The following is a 12,899-nucleotide window of genomic DNA, read 5'->3' on the forward strand; positions in this document are numbered from 1 at the left end:
AACTCATGATGGGGCTGTGCACTTTCTGATGTGTTACATGAAACATACTTATGTATGAAACAATTTCTTTCAGCTGCACCTCACATGAATCAAATTCCACCAGAAGAAAGGCTGCAGCACAACATTGCTCACTACTTGTTGCTTTCCCAGCACATAACATGCCATAACAGCACATAGCAGGTAAGATGTGAACAAAAACAGTGCATGTATATGTTCCACACATGCATTTTGTGTACTACCAACACTATGATATGATTAACTATGTCATGTAAGAGAGAGCACACAAATCATTTTTTGTATATATTGCAGCATGGTTATTTTAAGTTTTAAACTGGCCATTGAAACGACCCATTGTATCACCTCTGGATACCCGGTGGCACTAATGATCGAACTCCGCACCTCCTGCTTGCGAGGCAGATGCTCGGACCACTAGGCCACTCCTGCAGTCCCCCCACTGATGTTGCTTACACCAGGTGCTGTTAAAGCCCCGGTATGTATGTTAAATGCATTTTAGAAAGCCATTCACTTCCAAAGTACCATTTCATCTTTATAGCAAAACCACAGTTCGCCTAGCTAGACAAACCAGCTGCATACAAGCCAGCAGAAGGGTTGCACGTACATGCTTCATTAGGAAAACATAAAAATCAAGCAGAGCCTGCCCTTCATGGTGCATTATACCCTGATTTTGAGCAATGATTAAGATAGGCAGTTGGTCATTTCATTGAACACTTGCATGATACATTCGTAGAATCGAAGAGACAAGTGCTATTGCAAAATCTTCAAACAGTGTTTATTCTCAGAGAAAACATCATGAAAAAAGTGTTGGATTAGTTATGGTGCACCTTGTATGGGGAAAGGGGCTCCCACTTTGTGAAAGGTTTAACTTTGGAATAACGACAGCGTTTAGACTAGTTGGGTTACCATGTTTAGATAGTGGATGTGCTCAAAAAGACACTGGAAGTAAGTGCACTGTGTGGAAATCTCTTTCTGTATCCTTGTCTTTTTGAGCGATTTCACGATCTAAACTTAATTTTGCAAGAGAGCAAGGAAAACGAATATTTAAATTCTGGTAATTAAGGATGAAAGATCATGTTTCATTGTGTTGCTTAAAGTGTACATTGTATCGCTGTTGCTGTATTGCAGCACTTCTGTAGTGGCCTTGCATTGCAGCCTCTTGACTTTTGTTTATATAAGAGGCAGTCCTTTTTTTCATTCGATTGCATCCCTTTAGGAGTTACTACAGAGTTGCGTGGTAGCGAACTCTCAGATTAACGGTTTGCATTATTACGCCAGCATAACTTGCTAAGTGTCTCACTGCAGTCTTGTTACTAGAACAGCCTCTTGAAAGTATTCAGCCTGGTGGTCATTGAGGGTTACTGTTCACATATCAAAATACTGGATCAGCTGTATACTCTTTACAGCAACCAGAACTATGATGCATTTCATGACATGCTGGCTGAAGAGTGCTGGAGCACCAGACTGGGGATTTGGATGAAACAATTTTCAAATGTGTGCTTGGTATCACGCTGTTTTGTTCCAGTTGTGGAGAGGTTTTCTTTTCATATTTGTTCTGTCAAACATTTAAATTTTGGGCAATATGTTGTTGCCTTTATCTTGTGTTCTCTTTGTTGTTGAGGTTTAGTATTTTTGGCACAAGCACTCCACTCTATTACTATTCAGTATAATTTAAAATTTGTAGGGCACGTCATGAAGAATAAAACTTCTACTTGAATAATCTGCATGTGTTTATGTTCTCATTGTTGATATAAAAACTTAGTTGAGACAGCTTGTATTTTAGCTCTGGTTAGAATTTTTAAGACAGCCTCAGTAACATAATCACATGACCAACACAATCTCGGTATTATTGTTTGTGCAATGAAAAACGGTTTTAAAATAGTTATTAACAGCTGTCAGTGTAGGACTGGCCTAAAATGTTAGGTGCTCTATGTAGCTCTTCTCTGAGGCAGGATTAATTCATCTGCACCTGCAGCGTGATACCACCAAGATACCAATTCTTGGGTGAACTTATGATTTTTTTTCACTGAGCAAACTTGCATCATCTTGAAGCATGGAACTTGAGCTGATTCTTAACAGCTCTAGTGTAGCGAATTTCATTATCCTCATTGCTTAGTTTACATTCACCTCAGAATAATGGCCTTTTCCAGTTTAATTATCTGTGTCTTGCACCAGCTACATGCCACACTATCAGAAATCACCTAATCTTATTTAGTAAGCTTATAATCAGCTATCTCCTGCTATATTTTCCTTGGGGTGAAATTCATTTTGTTGCAATGCACAAGCTGTTTCCTGGCGTGGTGCTCAGCTTATCTGGAATGAAATGCTTGGGAAATGGGTCTCTGATTTCACCTTGAGTAGACGAAATTAACTTGTTCTAAGGCACTCTTTGGCCACAGATGCCCTTGTGCCATTAAAATCCATCAAATTCATTCTGTTGCCCTAAGATACCATTGGTGATTCATTTTCTGCATTGTATGTCCTGGCCAGATCCATTTTCTTCTTTTAATTTCTGCCAGAATATTAACAACTTCCTTGTTCATCCCTGTTATGGTTTCACTCGGTCAGTTGTTCTATTAATAATTATAATCTCTTTATTGAAAACATATTTTGGGCTAAATGGCATCAAGTTTGCCACTCTGCACAATGATATATATGTTTGGTCTTGTATGTCTTTACTTGTGTGGTAATGTTTATTTTGTGCTCACTGTCTGAACAACCTTATTTGCCTATGATATCCTAAGCCCTTCTATACCTATTTTCTTTCCCCTGGCTCTTTCTCTTTTCAGTCATTCCTCCTCTTTCCTTTACACCGGCCATTGGTCACAAGGCTGCTGTGGGAACGACAGTCAGCACTGGGCCCTTTTTTGTTCATGGAACCTGCACTGCTACTATTAACACTAATAGTACGTTATCAGTATTTTTGTGATACTGCATTTATTGTTATTTATGAAGTAGTTGGCTGAGGCAATGGTAGCAGTGTTGGATATTGCAATATATTATGCATATATCTCACTTGCAATATATCAGTGTGTTCACTATTACACGACCCTCTATTTCTTTCAGTTCAGTTATTTGGCTATAGATATATTGTGCTGCTTTCCTAGTTTAGTCCACTCAAACTAAAACATTGCTCTTTGTGTCACAGGTAGAATCTACAATGATTGCTGCTCTGTGTCTTGTAAGCAGGAGGCAGTGTTCAATGGAGCCATGAACTTTCCTTGGAATTGAAAAGCCTTTGCCGTATTATGCGCTGAACCACGAGTGTGAAGAGGAAAATGTCATGCCTTGGATTTCTGCAGAGGTGAGCCATTGCGGTGAATCCACCAGCGCGAAAGACAGGGATGAGAAAGGAGACAAGACAGGTGCTGACTCGCGACTAAAGTTTATTGTTGGAACAGGGAATATATAAAAAGCCAAGCAATACCATAAACCATGCAGTTACAGATAAGCATACAGGACAACATGAGTCAAAAATCGCCCTCAACATTTTCCTGACCGAGGTAGTCCAACTCATTGTGTGTTAACACGATAGACAAAACACACATTCTTCACGGAGTCATAAGATGTGTCTAGCCTCGATAATCTCCCATTTAATCTCTCAATTTACTGCCAAAATGCGTGTTGCCAAAAGGAAAGGGTAGCAGACTTCACATCCCGTGCAGTGTACAGCAGAGTTACCCCAACCACCTAGCCAAGCCCCTACCCTCTTCTGTTCCTGTAGTCTTACATTCATACACCTTCCAGTTGCACCTACGTAAACCAGACTACAAGATAATATTATTTCATACCAAATTCATTTTACAAGGTACATATACATTTCACTCTACACGTGTACTTTTCTCGAGCCACATTCACAGAATTATTCTTAAAATTTTACATACTTTAGACAACGTATTAGGGGCCGAGAAAGCCACTTTTACATCATACCTTCTGGCCACATTTTTCAAATTGTGCGACAATTTATGTACATACGGTAACACAACTAGTCTTTTGGCATCTCGCTGGCTGGCCCCAGCCTGATTGTGCCTGTCACCGCAAAACTGTCTCAGCTTCTTTAACAATTTATCATATGCTCTTGCAGTAACAAGGTTTTGAAATCCTGTGTTCGTTAACCTTAAAATCTGCTCTTGGAAACTAGTCGTCATGCTGTGAAAGCATAATTTCATCAATTCTGAGCCCGCGCCAGAAAGTGCAGTGCTATCTTTCACTAGCTTGGAATGGTCGACATGTGGTCAGGTAGCAGCTTAACACTCGCCAGCACACATGAAGTGTGCTGAACATCAAGGTAAGGTCCAGAAACCACAGCTCTTTTTCTCGGGACATTTGCTCCAAGGTAAACCTGAGATAAAGGCCTTGCTCCTTAAACAACTTGAGAAGATGTACAGGTCCCGAACTATCACAACCTTTATAAAAGACCAGAAAATCATCGACATAGCAAAAGATTTTTCCCCCAGCCCATGCACATTCTGGAAAATTATTCTATCCACCCTACTCAAGAAAATATTGCTTAGCACAAGGTCAACCTTCGAACCACTACATATTCGAGACTTTAGAACACATGCCGCAGTGCGCTACTCTACAAACATGCTCTTCAAATAAATGCTATTCAATAGCATGCTCTTCAGATAAATTTTAGAAAAGGATTCATGCAAAATTATCTCTGGTTATTTGCAAAAGCATCTGTCTACTTCGCATCTTGAAGATCCATTTCTTGTACTCAATTCGCAGTTTGGTTGAGTATCTTAAGAATGACAATCCAGCGGATTGTCTTGTGATTAGTGTCGATGTAGAACTATTTTATTCTATCCCGTATGAAGATCTTGTGAAAAGCTTATAAATGTGAATATCGGAGCACAGCGATGAGCTCGTGTTTAGGAACGGGTGTGTAACATGTCTTTTTTGGCACTTGCCTCCTTTTATTTGAAGTGATGAGCATGTTTGTGGAGTATGGCAGTGCGGCATATGTTCAAAAGTCTGCTAAATGTATCGATTCGAAGGTTGCCTTTGTGCTAAGCAATATTCTCTTAAGCAGGGTGGAAGGAATGATTGCCAAGAAATTGCATGGGCTGGGGGAAATCTTTCGCTACGTCTATGATTTTCTGGTCTTTTACAAAGGTTGTGATAGTGTGGGACCTGTACATATTGTGAACTTGTTTAAGGATCAAGGCCTTTGTCTTAAGTTTACCTTGGAGAAAATGTCCCAACAAAAAGAGCTGCGGTTTCTGAACCTTACCTTGATGTTCTGCACACGCCATGTGTGCTAACGATATTCAACCAGGAGTGGTAAGCAGCTACTTGACTGTTGGTCGAACGATTCTAAGCTAGTGAAAGATAGCATTGCGTCGTCAAGTCTAGGCTCGGTATTGGTGAAGCCATGCTTTTACAGCGTGACAATTGGTTTCCAAGAGAAGATTTTAAGGCTAATTAAAGCATGATTTCCCAACCATGTTATTGCAGAAGCGTGCGATAAATTGTTAAAGCTGAGCATATAAGATTGGGCAAGTTGGTCTGACATGCTAAAGATAAGAATGGCGCAGCATTAAGTAACGAGGACAACAGGAGAGCACACCCACGTACAAGTGCCATCCTTGGAGCGGATGCAGAATCTAAGAGCGTGTACTTGACATTCAGCGTTGGCAGCCAAGGATCGGGCTCGTGCAATCTTTAGCGTTCAAATCTGTGTTTCCTCGTTTCCTTGACTGTCAACGCTGAATGTCAAGCACGCGCTCTTGGATTTTGTATCTGCTCCAGGGTTGGCACTTGTGTGTGGGTGTGCTGTCCTGCTTTCCTCGTTACTTGATGCTGTGCCATTCTTCCCTTTAGCATGTTAAAAGCTGAAACCCCTTCGCAGGGACTGGCATGATCAGGCTGGGGCCAGCCAGTGAGATGCCAAAAGACTGACTGTGTTACTGTACATACATAGATTGTTGCAAAATTTTAAAACAGTGGCCAGAAGGTATGACGTAAAAATGGTGTGTTCGGCCTCTAATAAGTTGTCTGCAATCTGTAAAATTGTTAATAATTTTGTGAATTTCGTTAGGGAAAAGCACATGTGTCCAGTGAAACGTGGCAACATATATGTGCCTTGCAACCATTGCATGCATTGCATACCATTATCATGTGGTTGGGTTTATGTTGGTGAAACTGGAATGTGTATCAATGTAAGACTACAGGAGCATGAGAGGTATTAGGATATTGGTAGGGGTTGTAACTTATCTGCATATTACAAGGGATGTGAAGGCTGCTAGCCATTCCTTTCGGCAACACGCATTTTGCCACTACGTTCACAGCAGATTAACCAGAAAATTATCGAGGCTAGACACATCTTATGACTCGGTGACGAATGTGTGAGTGTGCTGCCCATAGCGTTAACATGCAGCGGGTTGGACAGTCTAGATGAGAGGAATGTTAAGGGCAATCTTTTACTTATGTTGTGATGTAGCTTATGTGTAATTGTGTAGTTTGTGGCGTGTGGCTTTTCTCTATACTCTCTGTTCACTTCAATAAACTTCAGTTGCGAGTCAGTGCCTGTTTTGTTTCTTTTCTCGTCCCTGTCTCGTGCTGATAGATTCAAGTACTTGTAGAGTAGATTCACTGAATTGTGTACTTGGAGAGGCTTGTGAAAAAAACGAGAGGAATTTTCTTTCCTTTATGCGGAATGGAAGGTTGAAATTTTTTTACTTAAATGTTTGCAGCATTCAATTCTATTCGGAAAGGTAAAACCCACTTTATTGTACATTTTGTGTGCAATGGTGCCGGTGGCTGCATGCATCTGAAAACATTCGTCCAGGTTATCTAGCTAGCGTCCTTCTTCCTTGTGCCACATTTTCTGAAATAATATTTTGTCAGATTTATTTCAATCAGAATTTCTAAGAACATATTGGTGATCACATAATAGTGATCACATATGACATAATTCAAACCGTGATCATTGGTATTTTTTAGTATGGGGCAGTACAATGAGAAGTACATAGTATATAGTAAAATTAAATATGACCAGTCTAACATAAACAAAACTACTTTTTTTTTAAAGGAAAATTTTGCTACCGAAGTGCTGGAGTGACATGGCATTATGAAGACGTGGACAGTGTGCTGTATTCATGATGGCACGAGAACTTGCGTACAGTGCTTCAGGCAACTGGTGAGTACCTTGGTGCTGTGCTTCTGCTAATGTAGCCAAATTATGTTTTTAATCTAAGAGTGTATCTGAAAACTTAAGCAAAAATTGAGTAGTATTTAGATATTCTTGCACCAGATACCACTGTGAGAATTAGTTATTAATGATGTGTCTCACATGTACCCTTGTCTGCTGAATATAGTAAGCATGGCTTTTGAGCTGAGTGCCTCCGACATATGAAAAAAAAATGGCCACTGGGCTGCTCCACGACGCGTGGAGCAGCCCAGTGTAGCACATTCAGGCTTCATGGAGTGGAGAATGAAGGCAGTAAATAATTTAAGAGTAGAAAACTCAGCACAAACCACAGGACCAGGAAACTGACAGAACACACCGACACTGATGACACTCTTTGCATGAAGGGTGTTATAAAGTTGCCTGTCATGTAGTGCAAGATGGAGGTCGCACAGGCCGGGTGTTAAATATGAGTTGATGCAGACACCTGTCATTACGTAGTACTCACTGTAGAACTCGAGCAAGAAGCAAAGGTAACAGCTGAGCATGGCCACTCTTGTGCTTTCCTCCGCAAGCAATCTGGAATTGCACTTGAAATTTTTTATGCTTTCTCTTGACATATACATCATTGCTGCATGTGGCGAGGAAAAGTACATACCCTTGATGTCAAGTGACAGTGAACTCACATGGCTGGTAACAGCTCACTGAGGTGTTGTGATATATCTACAGGGCACCTCATGAGAACAAAGAGCCCTTGAAGGAATTCTCTCAAAGTTTGTTGCCACATGGACCTCTTCGTAATCAATGACTCTAAAAGGCAAGCCTTCCTTTAGTGTCACAAAAAAAGGCCTAGGACATGGGTCTTTTTGCTTCTCCATTAGTGCCAAAATGTTTGCTAGCGAGATCTTTCGCAGATATATAATTATTTCACAAAATGTCAAGAAGGAGGCTCAAGCTGCACCAAGCAGTACCAGTAAAAAACTTATCACAGCTGTTCAAAAACCAGAAAGACTCATGCCTTCATCCTTCTTTTGCATCAGACACATGAGGACACTTCGTCTTTCTGGGTCATCATTTTGAAAAGGTTCACATGGCAATGGCCTTTGGTTAAATTTCTGCCAAGAGCCCTTTTTTGAAACTTGAGCATCCGTTCCTTGCCAGGCACACTGCAGAGATATTGGAATGCCTTAGTGAGCTGGTTCCGGTACGTGTGACTGCATTTTCACTGACATCAGATATTAGTACATTTTCTTGCACATGCTGAGATAATGGAAGCTATGAGTGAAAACATGCGGTTTTGGGGAAGTGTGCTTCCTGAGGCCGTATTCCAAGTTTGTGTCATAATAAAAAGCATCATAATCTGCCGCAACAGGCATGCCCGGGAACTGGATATAAACTGAGTGCGGGACTTTCGCTTCGTCTTGTCTTGCCTATAACAAATTGGATGGACGATAAATTCGGCAAGAGTCTCCCACCTTTTTCAGATGTTACCAATGTTCCTTGCTCGCTAAGAGTTGCATTTAGTACTATGTACAGAAAGGCACCTGCATTGAATTGCATCTGGCCCCCATCCTGAGCTACTTTCTATTTGCACAAAATGATAAGCAACTGTAAAGACTTTCATGCGCACAGTGCCGCCCGGGAAAGCGCATTTTGTCTGCTTCTTTCTGGACCTGTGGTTTTTACTGTTTACTGTTATGAGAAATGAATTTTGGGCAATAAATTATAACGGGTTGGTTCTCGGTGAATGGCTTTTGAAAGCTTCTACGAAAGCCGATTGTTCAATAGCGGATGGTTGAAATGTATTTGTGAAATTTATATTTGGTGTTGTGTGACCACTAAATCAGGATTTTTTTATGCTTTTCAGATGGATCCGACAGCAATGTGCAGATGTACAATGTGTGTAGTTTGCCATGAAAATAAAACGTATGTACTTTTACTCACCCAAACACTTACCACTCTTTCATTCTAAGCTGCATTATTTGTACGTATGCACTACATAATATGCTTAAGGAAAGCCTTGTACGTAATACTTATTTCTTTGGCACCTGGACGGCTATATCTGCAGTGAACATTGCGGGCAGAAGCTATACGAAGACGCATGTTCATGTACTACAGAAAGTACATAATTACAATACAGATAATTTCCGCTCTAGATGAAATGACTTCCGAGTGAACGGAGGACGTATGCATACAGATTGCGGAAACTTCAATAAGAACAAAACATAAGCATTCGTTGTGAAAAAACGATTTCGGTCTCGTGCATAGCATGGCGTAACTTTCCGTTACCAAGAATGTGACAGTCGTCATACGGAGTCTCTGTTTCTGACATTTAGTCCGTACCTCATGTTGCGGAAAACCCTCCGGCTACGCATAACCAGCGGGTTTCTCTGTACTGCGGAGCATTTTTTTTACAGTGTATCTCGCAGATGTCTTCAGACCTGCATTGCGTACATCGCAGCCTATGCTTGATAGCACGCCTAGGTAGTCGTTTGTCCATCATGAAGCAAATATTCCCAAGCTTACATGGTGCTGAAAACACCACATTCACTCCTTAACGAACCCCCATTTTCTTCATGCTGTGCGCTATTTTATGCATATACTGAATTACCGCCACTGGTCTCTTATGTCGCTGGTTGCTCGGTAGATAACCGTCCGAAGCGAGTTTAATCTTCTGCAGCATAGCTTCGCAAACAGCGGTTATCAAAAGGCAGGGAGAGCCAGCGTTCTCCAACCCCTGAGGCTGGTTTTAAAAGCCACCCTGCACACAGTGATGACATGATTTTGAGAGAGCGGCGTGAATACGCGTCATGGCAATACTTCGTTTCACCACTTTGGAATGGGCACTGCTGAACGGAATGAGGCTTCTCTTGGACCGGGGGTTATACACCCAACACACAAGATCTACGCCAGTGAAACAAAACTCGACATCCAGAAACTGGATCTTGCCCCTTTGCGGCAGTTTCCAAGTGAAGGTGGGGCGTTGGCAATTGTCTCTAAATATGTGAAGAACGTCACCAAGGGCTTCGTCAAAGTTAAGAGGGAGGCTGGTCAGAAACAATAATATTATCATCAACAAAGCGTAAAACTCGACAAACAGCTGTGCGGTTTAACTGCGCACAAATGCGCTGGTAAATAAAAGCTAGAAAGGTAGTTAAAAATAGTTAAAACAATAAAGGGGGAACATCTCTGTCCACTGCAGAGATTGAAAAGATTGCGACCCGATGCTGGAAGAGACAAAGTTTATCGGCAAAGGCAGAGAGCGAGTTGAAAGGGAGGTTATCGAAGCATTTCATGCACAGAAAGGTAGACTCATGTGCATAAGCTCTTCGTCGGTTAAACTCAACCGACGGGAACATGATTTTTCAGATGGTCTTGTGCAGATCATGTTATTCCATCTTGTTGTCGTGTTCCTATATTTTTTTCATGCCTTGTTCTGTGAGTACTAATTCACTGGCTTTTATTCGTAAATATGATCTTTTTCTGTACATGTTTTTTTCTGTTGGATTGTTCCGGCTATGGTAATGCACTGATGATGATAATCTACTGGCGCACAAAGGTGGTGTTTTTCGCAATAAACTCAGTTGGTAGAAGGCGCTTTTTCTGTACCTGTGTCTTCCTGTGTTTGTTCCTTTGCGCCATTCAAATTTCCGATGAACCAACTAGCCTAACAGCACGTACTTCTACCCGGACCCCACCACTGCACGTTTCATGTTATGACCGATGCCCTGAAGAATTAGGCGCTTTTTGTTTTTGTTGACTGCTCATCAGTCAAAGAGCAAAGGCATCGGTTTGAACAGCAGTTGAATGTGATGTTTGATGTTTATACCTGGGTGTGCTGTTCTAAAATCTCTTCCGCAGAAATCTGAAATCCTATGTTTACCCCGAGAATTCGGTCTCCACTCTCCGAGCATTACTATAAACTTAAATTATGGCCGTCTGCATCTGATTTCCTAATTAAATCGAATTCAATATCCCGGCTTTGCCGGGTATTTTATTTTAACTCACCTCTGAAAAGAGGACGAGCAACTTTCAAGCGTATGGCAACTCGTCCTCCGTTTGAAAAATATTTGCATCAACCTACAATTTGGGATCACTTCGGACACCTGTGACCTTTTTTATGAAAATTTTCTGCGTCATTTAGAAGAAACAGCCGCGTATATTTTTGCAAGAGATGTGTTTTATTGGGCAAGCACTGCTTTTTAAAATTGCACATTGAAAAAGTAGGCAACAAAATTACACACATACACAATAAGCCTATAGGAGAAGGAAAATAGCTAACATAAGCTTTGCTCCTGCTTGTAGAGCTGGGTGGCATTATCAATAAGGACAGGCTGACATGGCCGATATTTTCGGCCGCATAAAGAACAAGACGTGCATCTTCACAGTACAAGTATTGAAGCATTGTACGTTTTCTCCAGATGAACTGATTTATCTATAGTAGCATTCATGATATATGAGCGCAAAAAGGCCATGCATCTTAAGAGAATAAACGTATTGTCACAACCCTCTTTTTATCAGTACAAAGACTGGTGAAAAGCTCTGCGTCATGGTGTCGTTTCGATATATAGGGTGCATGGGATACATGGTACTGTGACAAATTGTTGTTGGCTCGGCCTTAAGTTTAATAATACAATGGCCTGCTAAAGCGCCTCAAATTTTCTTCTATGTCTCTGGGCTTAAAACGAATTTAGTAAAGGGACACAATTATTTTTGCTCCAATCGTGTATGGCCGTGTCTTGAATTTTTATTACGTCTCTTTGGGATGTTTGTCTACGTGTGGCTTGACATAAAAATAAAAATACGAATTACAGTTGATGCGCATACAGCACAGCTACGCTACAAATGGACTCAGAAGCTCGTCCTAGAAAGGTGTTCATATTCATATTTCCCTAATGCTAACAGTTGTCCAGAGATTAAAAAAAATAATAAAGGAGCCGTGCCCCATTGCCAGTAATGTTTCAATAATATACCTCATTCAGTTTAATGTTCAATAAATAACATTAGCATTATAATTTATGTGTTTCAAAAAGTTCTCCGAAAAATATCTTCTTCACAGGGGATATGCCGGATACTTTTTATGAGCTGAAAATTCTAAAATCGAGCGTATATCTTATGACATTTTTTTCTTGCTATGCCACAGCTCGCTTATCCGTCGACTTCAATTGCAAAGGACAGTTACGCTATGGTGTGCCATAATTTAATAAATTATTGCCACTCAAAATCAAACGGCTTGCTCTGCATATACATTATCTTTAGCTACTGCCTGACAACACAGCTCCCAGTTCTCTTCAACTGCTCACGGATTTTGCAATTATGAGTTTTATATCAGTTTCTTATTTTTCTGTATTTAGAATTGCAAAACATTTTAGGCTCCCACCAGGAAGTCTTCAAAAGCTTCTGCTCCCGTAGAATAGTGCAACATTTGCTAATGTTTCAGTGTCAGAAAGAAATGCTGTATTCCACACTTCTTTCTGATGACGTTTGAGCTTCAGAATAAAATGTTAATGCGCAGGGCTTTTTTAATAAATCCATGTATTTTAAAACTGCAGAGGATATGCGTTAACTGCTGCCCATGCCTTGAACTCTTTCCTGGTGTTCATTACCGTAGTTCCTGCTGATAGGAATGCAAATTCTGGTAGTGTTTTTGATAGTTGCTAGGGGTTTAATTCTGCAAGTCAGTCTCGCAATAGCATTGAAGCGTTTCAGTATATGCTGCGTTTATATACACACACCCAGCAAGGCCGCATGC

The 12,899-nt window shown here is 40.8% G+C and overlaps 1 long non-coding RNA gene across 1 annotated transcript; it reads left to right on the forward strand.

Moving 5' to 3' along the window:
* The first annotated feature begins 392 nt into the window (after nucleotides 1-392).
* LOC144111102 (uncharacterized) lies at nucleotides 393-9,082 on the forward strand. The gene is made up of 5 exons (XR_013309981.1): nucleotides 393-490; nucleotides 2,805-2,921; nucleotides 3,164-3,319; nucleotides 7,052-7,159; nucleotides 9,015-9,082. It is a non-coding gene; the product is annotated as an uncharacterized LOC144111102 (long non-coding RNA).
* The last annotated feature ends 3,817 nt before the right edge of the window (nucleotides 9,083-12,899 follow it).

The sequence above is a fragment of the Amblyomma americanum genome, chromosome 11, assembly GCF_052857255.1.
Source record: "Amblyomma americanum isolate KBUSLIRL-KWMA chromosome 11, ASM5285725v1, whole genome shotgun sequence".
Taxonomy (NCBI): domain Eukaryota; kingdom Metazoa; phylum Arthropoda; class Arachnida; order Ixodida; family Ixodidae; genus Amblyomma; species Amblyomma americanum.